The following is a 19,122-nucleotide window of genomic DNA, read 5'->3' as shown; positions in this document are numbered from 1 at the left end:
TTCACATTTTCTCATGGTTGAGCAGCAGCAAGGATGATTAATTCTATGTTCTCTTGCTTTCCCACCTCTGCCCATTAAATAGTTTCCAAGGTAAGCAGACAGAAGGCTGATGATATGTTGAACAGCCCCAGTCTTTGGCAGAATAACTAGAAAGCCCCTCCCCCCACACACCATGATTTTAAAAAACAAATTTGCAACAGCAACAATGTGCTATGCATTGCTACCTGAATTTTGTTATTCTAATTGATCGACATCTCTGAGTCACAAAACCTTTTTGTTGTGAACTAGCCTATATAAACATAAATCTTTGGTAATGGCCGAAACACCAGTGCCACCGACCCTCAGTCAAAGCATGGCAAGCTAATTTAACAGTTTACATATATTCATAGCATGTTTCCTTAGTGGTGACTTCTCTATGCATACTGAAAAGAATATGTGTGTGTGTGTTTCATATTTAAAAGCAACCTGGAGTTTAGAACAAATCAGAAGGACTCACACAAAACAATAATGTCACTGTTGCCACAGATGGTGTAGGGAACTTTAAACCAAGCTCTAATGGGGGAAACCATAGAGTTACTAAGGTCCAGATGGATTGGGAGTGTCACACTCAGTCATGGTGGGGACTAGAGGAATGGGTTGTCATATTAATTAAGGGGAAATTTATGCTGAAATAATTTCATGAGAAGTGATAGTAATAGTGCCTTCCCAGATGGCAAACACTGCAAAATTTTGTGGCATCCCTGAAATAAATCTCTGAAACTTTTTAATATTTATAAAGTACATGTCAGTACACTGATTAAAATTTCTATGCACCAACCATAATTCTGAAATAAGAGTGAGCATCTGGGAGGGTTTTGCTGCTCGCTCAGTTTCCATGAGTATATTGTTCTTGAGGGGAAGAAATAGTATAATAATATCCTGGCATGGTGTTTGCTTGATTATGGATTTACTAGCTTTTGTCAGGCCTGACATATAAATCTAATGTACCAAGTCACACAGCACAAGTATAGAAAGATGGCCCTGCCTCTTTTTTTTTTGGTAAGCTTTGTTTCATACAGAGCAATATAAACAGACTTTGTCACTTGCCTTTTTATTTCAAATAACAAGCAAAATTCTTGATCTCTAAACCATATATACCTTGTCAAGGTGCAGCCAGGCATATCCTAGAAATATTGAGAAGGCAATTTGGTGCTCCAGTGTATTTTTAAATGATTTCCTTCTCAGTTAATCTGACTCCACTTTGTAATATTCTGGGTGGAACATCCAGATGTTTTGTCTATAGAAATATTACTCCTCTTGTTCCCAAATCTTTTCAAGGCCTGATAAATAAACTTCTTTTGGACAGAGTAGTAAAACACAGAAAGGGGTGGGAATCGGGGAACTCATAAAATTTATTACTCTTATAGCAAGGCCTTACTAGCCTGGGAAATTAGGTTCAAATAACATATTTAAAATATCTGTTGATATCTGCTGAAGAGGGCTACTTGGCTACTTTCCATAAATGGTTTTCTAAATGTTCTGTTTATAAACTATTCTATACATAGAAAAACTGGTTTCAAGTGGTCCATGCTCAAACCAAAATGTTAATTAATATGGACCTGCATTTTTTTCCATGTGGAAGTGATTTGGATTTGAAGAAAGGAGGGGGGAAATGCCAAAAAATTGATGATTGAATGGAATCTGGAAAAGGAGTGAATGCACTGGAAAAATCAGATACTTGTAGAATTTGTACCATAGGGCATGGGTGATAGAGGCTAAGCACGGGAATGAAAAGAGTTGAGAAAGATCGTCAAGCCATTGTCTGCCACCCTAGGACATGGAAGCAGAAGAAACTAAAGGAACAGAGGAGAAGATGGGAACAATGAGTCTGATCGGATATGCTGATGGGCTGCTACTACCAAGCCATGTCTTAAGTACCCCATCAAGATTTACCCCAAAGTCAGAATACATTCTGGATTTATTTTGCTAACTGCTATTGCTATTGCTATAGCTGACTGCAGTTCTGCAGTTCGGCTGTTCAATCCAATAAAAGGATTCAGTCAGGCATTGACAAACCTTCAGTCATAAAAACATAGAAGAAAGTCCTGGACATGAGAATTGAATGTGTAGAGGGGGAAGGTAGGAATAGCAATAGCAATAGCAATAGCAGTTAGACTTATATACTGCTTCATAGGGCTTTCAGCCCTCTCTAAGCAGTTTACAGAGTCAGCATAATGCCCCCAACAACAATCCGGGTCCTCATTTTACCCACCTCGGAAGGATGGAAGGCTGAGTCAAGCCTGAGCCGGTGAGATTTGAACAGCCGAACTGCAGAACTGTAGTCAGCTATAGCAATAGCAGTTAGACTTACATACCGCTTCATAGGGCTTTCAGCCCTCTCTAAGTGGTTTACAGAGTCAGCATATTGCCCCCAACAACAATCCGGGTCCTCATTTTACCCACCTCGGAAGGATGGAAGGATGAGTCAACCTTGAGCTGGTGAGATTTGAACAGCCGAACTGCAGAACTGCAGTCAACTATAGCAATAGCAATAGCAGTTAGACTTATATACCGCTTCATAGGGCTTTCAGCCCTCTCTAAGTGGTTTACAGAGTCAGCATATTGCCCCCAACAACAATCCGGGTCCTCATTTTACCCACCTCGGAAGGATGGAAGGCTGAGTCAACCCTGAACTGGTGAGATTTGAACAGCCGAACTGCAAAACTGCAGTCAGCTGAAGTAGCCTGCAGTGCTGCATTTAACCACTGCGCCACCTCGGCTCCTATAGGAAAGGCTAGTTTCAATTCTGTCACCATTTTCATCTGGGAAATGTTGGCAAGAATTTATAAAGTAGTGCTTTAATTTTTGTTTTATGCACGTGACATAGTCATGTTTCTGTGAACATTGTATGCTGTCCTCTTCTTAAATGTTCCATTATTAGCTTTTTGTTTTGTGGTATTTGGTATAAGACTTTCTTGCAAATTACAGTCTTTTAGATAATATATTTCTGGCAAATGTGAACGGCAACAAGGAATGTTATTGATCCGAACCCGCAAATTGCAATGACTAAAAATGCCATCTATTAAATTCAGATTATAGTGCACACTTGCTGAACAATATGCCTTGGTAACATCTCAGTAAGAGAATGTCTTAGAGCTTTGTGTGTGGTTTTTTTTAATGCTCTCCCATATTTGTTTCATTTAATAATAATCTCTCTGTGCTCTTATTGACAATAATGCCACACTAATGAACACATAGCCTTTTGCTCACTCTAAATATAGAAATTAAACTCTTTAAATGGTGAATGTGGGCCAGCACAATTATGGCATTGCACTTGCGGCCCCTTGGAAATTTACAAAATAATGATCTCTCAATATCTCGCCACCACATGCTTGAAAAAGTAATTGAGTCACAAGATAATTAATATCCATTGGAGGAAAAGCACAAATTCCAAAAAGTATTTTTAAAACCCAGAAAGGTTTTATTTTTCTTCCTAGCATTTTCTGATTTTCTGTACAGGGTCTGCATTTTTGTACAACAAAAAAAGCCTGAAATCATGGGCTGAGAGAGAGGAACTGGCCCAAAGTTAACCAGCTGGCTTTCATGGCCAAGGCAGACTTAGAACAGATGACTGACAGATTAGTGTGGCCGGGTAGGCACAACTGAATGTCTGTGACTCAGTGGGGATGGATGGGTGGGTTTGGATGGGCGAATGCAGACAAGTGGGAACAACTGGGGGACTATTCATTCCTGTTGACTGGACACAGCACAATTGGATGTGGGAACAACTTGGTGCCACCAGAAGCCCCTAAGATGCCAGCTGATCAGACATGGGTAAGGGTAATACTTGTGGAGAGGAGAATTATTGTCATGGGACCATTCAAACCAAATGAGGAAGAGAAGATACACTTACGTCCACCAGAAGAAATACTGTCCCATTTCAGGCTTGAAGCCTAGCAGAGCATTGGAGTTCATAATTAGGGTGGCAAATGCAGCCTGGTGAGCATCCAGACTGTGCACCATCCATATTGTGGTCCTGCGACTGCTGTTTTAGAAATGACTGCTTGTGATGTCATCCAGAGTGTTCCATAAGAAGGTTGGACCTCTGCCTGCAGCTTGCCTTATAATGAAGGGAAGGAGAAAGCCTGATAAACATTCCTGAGGGAGGGGGAAGGAAGCAGAAGTCTGAGACAGGCTGGGCAACAGCAAGGACCCTAAGAAAAAATCTTTGGCTTGGGCTTAAAAAATTACAGAACTCAGTCATACCTAATAGGCAGTGACAGAAAATATAGTCATCCCTAAAGGAAAAGCTGGTGGCACTGTGCTGGCGTTAAGATCTTGTATAGGAGAACTTTCCCTTTCTCTCACTCCAGTCTAGACAGCCTAGTTCATTATGGCTTCACACCTGCTCCAGCAGCCTGCCTCTTGTTACCCTGATGCACCTGAACATGAGGTGGAACTTTGTGGATGCCTACCTGGATCTGCATTTCGGTACCCTAGAATATTGCTGGACAGGAAGTGTCTAACCCTGTTTAACATATGTTAGATTGGGTAATGGAAAGGCACACACAGGCTACAGTAACAACAGCTCTTTATTGCAAATGAAGATACATCTGGCAAGAGTGAGTTGGACAGCAGCCCCTTTTAAAAGGGTCTGTCAGACCCTTTGACCAATGAGATTAAACCTCTGTTCCAGGGGTGGGTTTCAACCGGTTCGCGGCGGTCCCCGCGAACCGGTTGGTCGGCGAACCCAGAAGTAAGTAACTTCCGGGAACGGCGAAGGGCCGACCCGCCCGCCCGCGCTCCTTACCCGGTTTTGACAATCTTTGCGCTTCCACGCATGCACAGGATGCATACAGTGCCTGTGCGATCCTCCAGGAGCAGCTGGAGCATCGCACAGATGCTAGTATGCATGTGTGCGCCGTGCACGTCCACGAGGACGCCGCCGGCCCCGTTCCAACTGAATTGGTTGGAACGGGGCAAGAAACCCACCCCTGCTCTGTTCCCACTGGAACAGAGGACCTTGGTGGAAAACACTGTTTCTGGGGTGAATATCTAACAACCCTCCGCTCTTGGATGGAACAATCCTACTGGTAACATAGTCACACAGGTAGGCGGACCTTTGGGTAGCTCTGCCTGACCTGCGCAGTTCAATAGGGGGGGGGGCTTCTTTGGACAAGTCGTATGGAACTATTTGTTCTGCAGCCCTGCTTGGTGGAAGCTCCTGCAACTTTTCACTGGCCTTGGCTAGAGCTTCTGGAACTGGCTCGCTCGGAGCTCACTGCAGGCCTGCATCAAAATCAGATAAGTCTTCTGGTACTCTTGGGCTTGAGCTGGCCATGGGCGGAGTGAGATTTTGCTCCGTTTGGCTAGGGCTTTGGCTAACTCATGCAGGAGTTATCTCTGGTTGTCTAATAGTGGAGTTGGAAAGACAGTCACAGAGTTGGTCAATATGCCTTCTCCAATTCCTACCATCCTCAAACTCTACCAGATAGGATCGAGGGCCAGTTATGCCTATTACTGTGGCAGGAATCCACAGAGTTCCCCCAGCGTAGTTGTGGGCATATACCGAATCCCCTACGCTAAATGTCCGAATCTTGCTTGTAGAGTCTGGGAGCGATGAGGCAGAATAATTGGGGTGTAGCTGGTCTAAGTGGGACCTTAGCTGGCGATCCATGAGAAGTTCGAAGGGGCTTCTCCCAGTGGTGGCACTGGGTGTGATGTGCTGAATTAGTAAGTAGTGATCAACCCGTGTTTGCCAATCTCCTGGGCTCATTCTAGCGAGGGTCTCTTTTGCAGATCTCACCATTCTCTCCGCCTGACCACTGGAGGCTGGATGGAATGGCACAATTCGAAGGTCTCGAATTGCATGGCCATAAATTGGGGCCCCTTGTCAGAGACCAAGATGTCAGGCAGACCGTGCATGGAGAAAAGTCTCCGTAGCACCTTGATGACCACTTTTGCCATAGTGGAGATCATCAGGACTACTTCTAACCATTTCAAGTAGGTGTCCACAACTACGAAAAATGTCTGGCCATGAACTGGGCCAGCAAAGTCAATGTGCACCCTAAACCATGGTGCTTGTGGTCACTCCCACTCCTTAGTGGGCATCTTTGGGGGGGAGCTGGTCTGGACTCCTGGCATGGTGTGCAGGTAGCCACCAATTCTTCGATCTCCCTTTCCATGTTAGGTCATCACACGTAACTCCTAGCCGAAGACTTCATCCTAACGATTCCAGGATGCCCTATGTGTAAAGCCTCTAATACTGCAATGCACAGTTTGGTTGGAATAACTACCTGGTCCCCCCACAGTAAACAGCTGTTAACAACCGACAACTCATCATATTTGGCAAAATACATTTTGAAATCAGCCCCAACAGGTCCCTTGGGCCACCCCCTCCACACCCAGTTCAAAATTTGCTTTATTGTGCAACGTCACTGGATGAGACAGGTCTTGTCTTCAGGCAGTTAATGAAAAGGACTGGCATCTCAGGGGTAGGGTTAACGAGAACTCTAGGTAACTGGCAAGGGCGCAAAGCATCAGCTTGCCTCAAAGTGGAGCCAGGTCAGTGGATGAGACGGTAGGAGTAGGCAGCCAAGAAAATAGTCCACCTGGTCATGCGGGTGATAATGATATGGGGTAGGTCAGTCACCAGCCAGTAAGCCCAACAATGGCTTATGGTCTGTAACCAGTTCAAAGTTCCGGCTGTAAAGATATTCGTGGAACCTCTTTACTCCGGCCACTGAAGCCAAAGCAGGTAGCTGCGGGGCGCGGGATGCCTCTATGTCAGACAGAAGCGGCGGGGTGCTTTCTTTCAGCTTTTGCTCTGCGGGGTGGGCAAAAGCCGAAAGAAAGTGCCCCACCGCTTCTGTCTGACATACAAGTGTCCCGCCTCTATATCAGACATAGCTTTCTTTCTCCATAAACCTCACCGCACATACCTGTAATTGTACAGGTAGCTTATGTGATTCTGTCTAGCTTCACCTGCTGCTTCCTGTCTGTTAGAAAGGTTATGATCCACTTACAAGTGTGGTCAGGCACAGCTAACTGATTTAGTTTAGCTAGAAGAATATCTGGTACAATTATGCCACCTGTTTTGTAAACTTATTTTTGTAAAACTGGCCTATAAGAACTTAGAACTGAGCAACCTGAATTAGCAGCCACAGAATTATTGAAAGAAAGTTGTTTATCTGCCACAAAAACCAAATTAATTATCTGCTTTTAGAAATAAAATTGAATGAAAAGGGGATATGTTTTTAAAAAATGAACCAGTTTTGTACTGAAAAATATCTATAATCTACAAATAATGTAAGAAAAACTAGCATGTCAATATTAGTTTATAATTTGAAATAAAGTATTTCAAATATAAATAGAATTGGTATAACTGCAAAGGCATATCCTGGGCAAATAAATTGAAGTCTTGCCACATGTTATGGACTGGGGAGATATGGAAAAGTTAAAAATGTAATAAAGAACGCTAAGTAGTTAGAAAAGTGTCGAAGACAATGTTGAATGGCAGAAACCACCAAAATCATGCGTCATGCTTAGAATATGATACAGTGCTGGAATGATTAACCAAAAACAACTGGACTGGCTAGAACAAAAATCAAAAAAGCTACAAAACTATTCACTATACATGATATACCCATAGTGTTATTTGTAGATTAGACCTGTCCCACAGAAACAGAGGTAGAGGTTTACTTCAAGTTCAACACAATTGAAGGACAGTGTGCATTGTTTGATTACAAGCATTGATGCAAGTTAAAAATAAGAATTTACTGAATATACAGAAAACAAAACATGAGTATCAAAATACTGTGATAAAAATAAGAACTGGCAAGGAAAAGCATTACATGATCACTTTTTTTTACAAAAACTAAACAAAGGGAAATGGATAAAGGTAAAACATGATAAAATGGTTAAAAATGGTACTCAAATTTGTACCTTAAAAAGATTTTTTGATTATTCAAGAACAAGCTACTTAAACTAATGTAATCAAGGTTAGAATTGGAAAAAAAAATCCATCAAATAATTCAAAGTGTAAAGTAGCAGAAGGAACAGCTTCATATGCTTCATATACTCCGCTTGTGAAAAAAGATTATACAAACTGATTATAAAAATATAACACAACACAGTTGCCAAATAATTCACTAGAACATTTGTAAAAATATATAATGTGCCAATAATAAAAAATGGTGGAAACATAAAGTTGAAAAAGTAGTAGAAAATGACCAGGTTAAATATTGTGATTCCAAACACAGACTGATAAAGTCTTGGTTAACAAGAGACCAGATTTAAATTTGGTTGAATAGAAGAACATGGGAATAATTGATGTGGCAGTACCAGAAAATAGTAATATTAGAAAAATTACAAAGTACTAAGATCTGAAAATCAAAACAGAAAGATTATAGCATAAACTAGTTGTATTGGTCCCAGTGGTTTTAGGCACAACTAGTGCCATACCTAAAATACTTTTGAGTAGCACTTGGAAAATCTGTGGATTGACAACCTTTTTATCTGTTGGCTGCAAAAGTTGATGGAGTTAGCAGAGACAGCTACTGTAAATTGACTGCTTTGATTAAAGAAAAGAACACAATTTTATTTCTACTTGGAAACCACTTTTGATCTTTGTTCATGAGGTGAAAAGAATGAAACTTTGCCCTGGGGATTTGCTGATCAGATAGATTTGTTGTTATAGGAATGGCTAGTATATGTTATCAGATAAAAGTAAAAGGTTGAGGCTTCTTGTTACTTCCTTATTTTATGACACCAAAGGGACTCAGAAATCAATACTTTTCTTTTTCTTTTCCTACACTTTTATCTTTTCCATTTTCTCCCTTATTTTTCCCCATATTTTCATTTTTGTACTTTTTTGTATTTTATTTTATTTTATTTTTGTATTGTATTTTATATTTTGATAAATAAATAAAATACATTATGACAAAATTTTATCTGTCAATTACATAAGGCCACACTACTTGGATTTGCAGAAATATTATGCAGATATACCATGACATCCTACATTCTTAGGAAGAACTCAATATGTATGAGGGCCAACACAGCCAAAGAAGTGGCAGCTACCATTTCACAATGTTGTGAATAAATAATAATAAATGATATTATATTTGTACACGATTTGATGGAAAACATTCTAAAGATGCCAGATGAACTTAGCATTAGCTTTGGTCTTGTCTATACCTCATTGATGTTCACAGGGGTAGGGACAGAAAAAGTCAAAATTGTGTTTATGACAGTATACTCAGAACACAAAGGAATCAGGCCTTGATAGCACTGTTGCAATTGCCATTTTATGTTTTTGGACCACCTATGTAGATTCTTTGCTACTGTACACCTTTGTCTTCCACTATAATAAATATAGTTAAGCTATATAGTTAAGATAAAAAATTGCAAAGAAAAACCTATGTGGAAAATATAGCAGAAATATATAGTGGAAATAATATTTCAAATTTCACAGAATTTATTTTTTAATCCTACACAAAACAAAGATGAAGATTTTGTAAGGTAAAACATTTTTACACAAGAATGCAAGTACAATTTTATATATTAAGTCCTGTACTAAGTGCATTGAAGAATCAATGCCAAACATTCTTAACAAATGTTCTGAAATAGTTTCAGGCTCCACAGTTTTAGAAGCAGAAACACAGAAGCAATTCCCATTGACTCATATCACTAAAGACAGCTGTTTGGCTGTTTTATCTCCTTGGGTTCTTAGAACATCTTTCTCGCTTACACATAGATTACTTTAATTTTCTTTTATCTACTACTTAAAGACATTTCACCTAAAATCCATAAGAATTCAACAGCTTAACCTCTTGTGTAAAGAGAAATGCCTATGCCACTCAAAATTGATAACAGAAGCATTGAACTCCTACTATAGGGACAATGAATAAGTATTAATAAGTATCAGATTCAAAGATTTATTCTCTCTCATGAAATATGATTGTTAAATGGAATATTATGTCGCTGTGAGAACTTTTATTGGATAATGTGCCCATATTAACCTAAAGGTTATATTACTAATATGCTTAGAACGTTGTCTTTGGCCAACTAAATCAGGGCCATGTTTCATACAGAACATCACAATACAATATATCAACACATTTTACTTAAAATGGCACAATTTCTGGTGCAAGTGGAAAATATTTTCATTACATATATATTTGGATACCGTATATACTCGAGTATAGGCCGACCCGAATATAAGCCGAGGCACCTAATTTTACCACAAAAAAACTGGAAAAGTTATTGACTCGAGTATAAGCCTAGGGTGGGAAATGCAGCAGCTACCGATAAATTTCAAAAATAAAAATAGATACCAATAATGCCATTGCCCATTGAACAACATATACAGCCTGCCTGTGCCCATTAAATATACAGTAGCCATTGTAAAAATTTGCTCTGCATAACAAATTATTATCACACAATACCGGTGTATTCAATGAAATACTTCACTCACCTCATGATGCTGATGTCCCGCTGTGATGATGATGTCCCGCCTCCTATGACACACGGCACAGTGATTCCTATCATTGGATCACTGTACCAGAGGAGGTGGGACATCGCTATGTGGCTGCTTGCCATAACAAGGAGGAGGTGGGACATCGTTGCAGAGCGGCAGGAGGGGGAATCGTAAGATAGCCCTGCATTACATTAGAACGTGAGGAGGGGGGATGGTGCGGTGCACGCTGCGCGGCAAACTGACACAGAGGGAGGGGAAACTCAGGGGTGCTGGGCCATTCACGAGCGTCACCCAGCGCCATGGCCCCGCCCCTTTTTCTCCTCCATTTCAGGCAAATTTTTCACTGACTCGAGTATAAGCCGAGGCGGCTTTTTTCAGCTCAAAAAGTGGGCTGAAAAACTAGGCTTATACTTGAGTATATACAGTATGTATTTGCATAATATAACCTAAACTACTATAGATGTGTAAGTGGGGATAGGTGTGTATACACTTACATTGTATGCAACTAATTGACAATAATCCACTTAACATATATATACTAGCAATTAATCCAATTGATTTAAATTGATTTCAAGTAATCTTATTTAGACTGGTAAGATGCTGTATATACAAGCCTACATTGAATTTTTATATCCAAATTGTCATGGTTCAATGAACAAATACAATTTAAAATAGACAAGTTCCAATTAAGTCTGGCACAGCTGGAGAATAAAACTAGATTTGATTGAGGAGGCCTGTAATTACACTTTTGTTTCATGTTTAAAAGCAAATTCATGCATTCCAAATGGGATTAGGTTAAGAATAGGGCTGTAATGGTATATGGGAAAGAAAATGGCCAAGATACATTGCTAAGGAAATAGCCAAATAAGAGAAAGCAATTGGATAGTGGGTAGGACAAGAGACTTATAAGAAACCCTTCCTAGTTTCTTGGACTATAAAGATGATGGGGAAGATTGTACAATTGCAAGTTTTTGTCAATGTAGCTTTTTAATAAGGTAGAATTAGCTTGCAAGTAATTTTTTTCAGCATTGTTTTAATCTTAAATGACTATTAAATAAATGATGATAGGTCAAGGACCCTTTTCTATTTGGGTACACCATTAGTTCATTTAGAATATTTCCGTGTATCCTCAAGAATGACTATAGGACAAACATTAAAGTTTGGCATCTTCTAGGATGTTTATATAGTGTAGATGGTTTAGGGGTTGTTATATATCAGTGATGACAAAACCTTTCAACACCGAGTGCTGAATAGCGTGCATGTATGTGCGTGCACATCAGGGCCAAAACCCAGAAAAGGAACTGCCCGGGGGGCATGCATGCACTGGAAAATGAACTTCTGGTTTCTGGCCTGCACATACTCACTAGCAAACTAGCCTTCCGGTTATTGGCGTGCATGCATGCATGATGATCAGCTGACTGGCATGCATGCTCACACTAGAAAATAGAAGACCAGCTCTTCCAGTTTCCATCACTGCTGCATGTACGAAGGCCAGCTGATCATCATGTGCACATGCATTTCAAAAACCTGGAAGATGAACAGGCAACACCACACATAGCAAGCGACATGGCTCCGTGTGCCACTTGGCTCACACATGGCATAGGTTCACCATCACAGTTATATACTGTAGATATCTTGCTGGTTTAATGAAAAGGGTCTGACTGCTCAGGAAAACATTTCTGGATAGGGGAGAGTGACTCAGTTGAGCTTTGTGAATTGGAACTTGTGTAAGTGCTATGAGTATTATTAAAAATGCCTCCCTGAAAAACTATAGTATTTCAAATTTTTGGTAGAATTATCCTATTCCGTATTAATTCATAATTGTCTACAGTGAGAAAAGAACTCAGACTTGAAAATAACAGTAATCTCTAGCTGTAAGCAATAATACAAATCTATGTATGTTTAGTCAAGTCTTTTTCATTTCTTAATGCTACTCTAGGAACACAGAACATTTAGTAGAGCCCTTCAGAGTACTGGAGTCTTCTAAATAGGACAAGAATATTAAGGTTTCAACTGAACACCAAACAGTAATTGCAAATGAGCTTTTGCCAAAAAAAAATCCTTTAGTGCTGCTGGGATATGCTGCTGTCCCTCTGTTAAAATGGAACTACTGAAGAGCTGCTATAGATTTTCATGCATTTAATATACTTAATTAAAAATCACAATATATTAATATATTCCAGCAGGAACATTTGCAGCAGAAGGATAGAAAAAGAAATATGGCAGCCACAATTATTTGATCAAAGTGTGGCTCATTTAATTGCATCATTCAATCTAAAAGTGAATGACAAATTCAATGACATGGTTATGATTGCTATCTTTATTTTTCTTCTATTGGTTTTCCTTCACACCCACAGAGACATTTGTGGGTGCATATGTGTGTATCAATGGGAGGACATTGATTTTGATTATAACAAGGATTGATAAACATTTTTTGTTACTGTAATTTATTTTAACTTTTGGGGAGAGAAAAGGTCAATATAGATGGGAAGAAAAGGAATTTGAATTATAATTTGCATGCCAATGGGGTGAGAATTTTTCATTTTTTTGGTTTTTGAGAGAGACAATTTCAGGTTTTCTTTGCTAAACCTTAATTAAGTTTATTTCATTTCCAATGGCTCTGCATTACAAAAAATAGATGGAGAGAGATTTTATATCTTTGAGCCCTAATTACTCAGTTTTACAATACAGGAAGTACAGTCTATATCTACATCTACGTCCATGTTCACACCCACGTCTCATTTACATCTGTATCTACATTTACACTATCTGTCTTTCTATCTGGTTATTTATCTATATATGGAAATTGTACAACTAGTTTAGTACCTCTGAAAAATGATTCTGGCATTTACTTGCTTATAAATCAATCAGTGGATAAGCCAATCATGTATTTTTTAACCGAAATTCTGTGAAAAAATGTGCCACTCACTGATAAACCAACCCTATAAAAATATTATTTTTATTTTATTTTTTGCAATTGGGTTATCTATGGGTAATCCATGAATTATCCAATTTTCATGGTATTTTGATTAAAAATGTGGGGGCCAGCTTATCTTCAGTTGGGTTTATATGCAAGAATTTACTTATATGCATGCATGTAAAGAAGTATTACCATGTATATACTCAGATAAGAGCATCTGTGGATAAGACAAACACAATTTGGGGCTGCATATTGGAATCTGAAATGTCTCAGTTGATTTAGAAAAATATATGATCTACATTATTCCTTATAGGACAAAATAAATGATGGGTCTTGTCTTCCTTAGAATCCATGTGGTAGTTTTTCTTACAACTTATCTTTCATTGCTCTTGAATGTGATGCTGAAGACACAATACTACTTTCTATGTATTAGTACCATTAGTATTACTACACTTTCTAGTATTAATATTTCCAAGCTCCAAGCAGCTTCTTTTTAGTGGATTTAGAAGCAATTCTAAAAATGTTTAGGGCTAATGTATCTATGCTATTGTTATCATTTATAAATATGTTTCACTTTACTTTATACAGACTGATAGGCAGATTCCAGAAAACATAGATCTTGATGGATCACAGACTGATGCACTGGAATCCTTGTCCTGCTTCATTTCCTTTGCTGTGTGAGTAAGATGAGAGTGTGGGCTAAATATTTGTAGAGAAAGTCTGGTTGAAGAAAGCTTGGAAAATAAGCAGGGAGGCAATATCCATCTGCCACTATTCTCTGCTATGGGAAAAAATGTAGTCCTCTGTTTATGAGGGCAACTGGTTCTGGAATTCTATTGCTAAGCAAAGTGGTCATAAAATACAACTACACACTACTTAGTCACAGCAATCCCTCGAGTCTTAGTTGCTATTGTTAACTGGATCCCATGGTTATTAGGCAAAGCAACTTTCTTCTGGGTTCCTAGAAGCAAAGCCAATGGAGAAGGCAGGCAGTTATAGATCCCCAGACCTGTAAGGGCTGCTGCCGGGTGGGAGATGGAGTAGGGGCAAGGTATGTAGGTGCAGAGTAGGTTCAGGAAAAGTGTGCAAGAGGTTGGGCAAGAATGCACAATAATTAAAAGGAGTATTTATTTGATTATACATGTAACTATAGCAGTGAGAATTGTATTTGCCTAAAATTGGAAATCAAATAAGTTACTAACAGATGAAGAGATTTTTAAAAAACCATTAGACTGTGGAGAGATGATCATTCTTGAAAATAAAGAATAAAGTGGAATCGGTGTACTTCAAGGGATGGGGAAGATTTTATGACTGGGTAGATGAAGAAATCTAGAAAACAAAGTAAGGGGAAGATACAGAACCCAGACAATAAACTATTAAATGGAAAAGGGGAGAAGAGGAAGAAAACAGAAAAGAAAGTACTAAATGTACAAGTATATATTCAAGGGTAAGATATAAATGGGGAAAAAACATAGGATAGATTAGGAAAAAAAAAGGGAATAAGAAATGATACTAAACTATATTTGGGTTTGCTGAAATACCATCCCAAGAAAATATAAATTGAGATTTGAAAGGGACACTTATAATAAAAGAAAAAGAAAGGGAGAGAGGAGGAGAGGAGGACAGGGAGAGGAGGGAAAGAAAAAAGAGGTAAAGAGAGGAGAGTGGAAGGGAGAAAAAGAGAAGGAGAGGTGGTAGGAAGAGGAAGAGTAAGTGTATGAGAGAGATAGAGAAGAAGGAAGGGGAAGGACAAGAGGAAGGAAGAGTAGAGAAGGAAAGGAGGGAGAAAAGAAAGAGAAATAAGGTGGTATTAAAACAGGCAGATGGGATGGTAAATAAAGCAACCCAAACTGTATATTATAAACTTTTAAATGGAATAACAAATGTATAAGAATGACAAATGTAAAGAAGAATAACTATGTGAATGTATACCTATAATATTATGTAAGAGAATAAAAAAACTTTTCAAAAAAAAGAATGAAAAGGGATGTGTAAGACATGTGATGAAGGTCAAAAAGGGTCCAGAAGAATGTGTTAGAGGCCTTGGGGTCAAGGGAGGTTTGAAGGTGCATGGAGACTGCACTGGGGTGTGACACAAGTGCAGGGAGGTTCAGGGAAGGTGTTTGAGGGTTTGCATGGTTTGACAAAGATGCGCATGTATATTAGGCAGCATGTGAGGGTGCAAGAAATGCATGGCAAGGCCAGGGATGGTGCATGGGAATGTGTGAAGAGTATGCAGGTGGGAAGATTTGCTTCCCGATTGACTTTCAAGAGAAACCAGCAGGTAAGTTACAAATGCTGATTAAATGTTGTTTGGCAACTGTGCATAAATGTAAATGGGTTGCCAAGCATCTAGTTTATGATGCAGGGTGCTGGGAGAACTAGAACTCCAAGGAGCAGTCATAACCACCATTTGTTTAGCACCACAATAACTTCAAATGATCTCTGAACGAATGGTCCTATGTCAAGGACTACCTGCAAATATAGTGTTCTTCCTCTCTCATCTTAGTTCTTAATCTACGCGAAGTAAACACCAGGCAAACTTTTTGTAATCCAAGCAGCTTGATTAGGTGGAAGCGGGAAGGACATAGCCTTGGGATCTGGTTCAAAGTGTTTGAACTGATCTTTGAAGAGGGAAGGAAATAAAGATATAATCCTCTCCCCCCTTTCAAAGAGCAGTATAAATATTGCTATCCAGTGTGGTGAATTAATTTCATGGATAACAGAAATGGAGATAACTTGTAAAATTATGTTGAGAATTGGAGTGTTAAAGAAGGCATACATTTTGTCCCTTCCCTTTCTAGATATGAAAATGCATTTGAGAAAACCTAGATCTTTCTAAAAAGTCTCCAAAACTTGTTATTTTGTTGTTTGCTTGTTTGTTTTAGCAGAAACAAAAAGACATTCAATATCATGTCTCTAATTTCATATTAAGCATGATTTGGTGGTTGTGACATTAGTTAAGCACAGGATTTTGATGTTAATAAAGCTTGTTTATTATTCTGGTAATCAACTTGTCCAGCAAGAATCCCTATCTTTATGTAAAATTGCTATATATGGAAAAATTGGTACAGCTAATTTACACAGGATACATAAATAGTTCTAGAAACTTTTATTTTCATCTTGCTTTTTCTTCCAAAAAATAAAGTCTTTTTGCTGCTTACCCTTTTAATGTTCTCTAATATTCTTTCCAAACCATGTGAGAAATTTCAAGCACTCTATTTTATTTAAGATGTTATAGCAATTACACCCCAATATCTAAGCATGCTTCTTAACAAACATACTTTCTACAAAAACCCAGTTAATATAGAAGTTTTCCTTCCTTCCTCCCTTCCTTCCTCCCTCCCTTCCTTCCTTCCTTCCTTCCTTCCTCCCTCCCCACTGTCTCATTTTTTCTATTTTCTACCTCTGTGTATCCTCTATAATAATCAAGGTTATTTGTCTATCTACTTTGTTGTGTGTGTTTGTGTGCAGGTTGTTTAAAAATGAAGTTAACTGACTGGGGCTGCACTAAGCATAAGTAAACTTTGACTTGTACTCTTTCCAAATTGAATTTGGAATGCATTTCTCTTTTATATCTGGCTATTCTGCAGGCTGCCAAACCTTCTCCATAAATGCAAAACATGGTTGTCATCGGAAGGACAGAGCAAATGTGTCAAAGCTATAGCTTGTGTTTAGGAGATATTTTGACTTTGGAATATTTTCAGCATCTTTTCCTGTTGGCACTGGATGCAAAAAAGAGGGGGGGGGCAAATTACAGCGGTAAGAAGTCAGTTAGAAAGGATATAAAGAATAACTTTTGCTCAAGAATCAGTTTGACTTTACTTATTTTAAATACCAGTGCTACGAAAAGAAATATAATTTCTCAGAAGGAAAATCATATTTACCTAAAGCAGGTCATGAAACCCTTCAACATAAATCCAATTTTGTTGAAAAGCTATTACCCTCCATGATCCTCTACATTCTTCCCAGACAATGAGCCCACTCCACTGCTCTCAGAACTATAAAGTTACCTGCAGAAGGGACCTTAAAGGTCTTCTAGTCAATTTCCCTGTTGAGCATCCAAAGGTATAATATCTTGATAAGTAGTTAATTCAGCTAAGTTAATGGAATGTATCCTTCTTCATTATTAACTGATGTAATATTAGCATAGAGAACTAGGGATATAAACTATAATCATATAGCATTGTAGGGAATATTTGGGTGACTTGAGACTTGACTTAACATTTGTAGAGAGTGAGCAATAAAGTAATGAAGCAAATAGGTGACTCCCAAATTATGCAGTTAGGCATGTGATTGTTTATTGGTATGATTATATTAACTTTATGGAACACATAGTAGACTACCTTATTTACTTTAAAGCAGGAGGAGAAACAGATACATTCCTGACATTGTAATGACTAGAGCAAACTTTGCTCACAGTATTGTTGAGCAGTGAAACAGCAGTAATGGTTGAATGGTTATGTCATACAGTCTGAATGATCACTTTATCAAGGGAATCATTGCATGGATCATTCCCCCTATAAAAAGAATGAGTGTCACTACAAAAGACTTCTTTGACTTTTAAATTCTGTAAGCTGTTTAGCATTCAGGAAATGGCAGTAAGAAAACTTTTCTAACTAAAACCTAGTGACTGGAAACAAATGATCATTTAGCAGACATAATTTTTAAAAGAAATGTAAAACAATAGATGGTAATATATCCTTTGGTAATATATCCTCTGGTAATATATCCTCTGTAAAGTGGTCAGATTCTTAGCTTTCTAGTAGCTTTTAGCATTGGAACCACCAAAGTCTTTAGGGGGCATTTTGTTTACACTATAATATTAGGAAGAGTTGAAAATATACACAGAGTTTGTCAATATAATATCTGGGAAACGGTATCTGTGGTCTTCACCATAGATTTGTTTGTTTATTTGCTTGCTTCACATTGAATTTGTATCCAAGCACACATACATTTACCTTAATGATTTATTCTGATGTATCTACCCTCTTTATCTTGACAAGAACTCTACAATAATAGTTGGGCTGAGAGAAAGTAACCCAAAACACTGTTCATGTTTTAATCTATTTCCAAAGGGTTCTTTTTATTTTTCCTCAAACAAAAGATTAGAATTGCTTGAGTCCTATAGTTCAGTTACTTATTTTGCAACCTTAATTTTGGTTTTTGTCTGTTTCTCCACAGCTTGAGATGATTTTTTGTATGTGAAAATTGGAGGGTGCTTTTATGAGCAGTTCTAAAAGGTAATTTTTCTGAATCCTTTTATTAATATGAATATATATTTTCTCCAGGCAAATTTGCATTGCACAAGTGTAATTTCAGCATTTTTTAAAAATATGTCTGATTTTTGGATGAACTTTTCTTATTTGCATTTTTATGCAGACAGCTATCAGTTGCAAATTGTATAGCAAAAGTTCAAATTTTGAAGCTGTTTTTAGGTTTGGGTATGGAAGCTGCAAGTTGACCAATCCATACTGAAAACTCAATCAAGAAGGTTTCTTCTGAGTAGTAAAACCACTTCCCAAGCACAGCGAGATTTATATAAAGATTTGGGTTTCAACCTTGAAAAGTTTTTAAAATAGAGACTGAAAGTAGGCGAAAGCAAAACCTCCATTTTGTATCCAAATTAAATTAAATTCTATGATACATGTATTTTATTAAACAATTTAAATACTTTACTATATAAGAGATCAAACTACCTTTCAAATATTTTTCCCATTTCTGCCTTAACACAAGATTCTTT

Source organism: Thamnophis elegans, chromosome Z (genome assembly GCF_009769535.1).
Source record: "Thamnophis elegans isolate rThaEle1 chromosome Z, rThaEle1.pri, whole genome shotgun sequence".
Lineage (NCBI taxonomy): Eukaryota > Metazoa > Chordata > Lepidosauria > Squamata > Colubridae > Thamnophis > Thamnophis elegans.
This window is presented reverse-complemented; position numbering follows the sequence as displayed.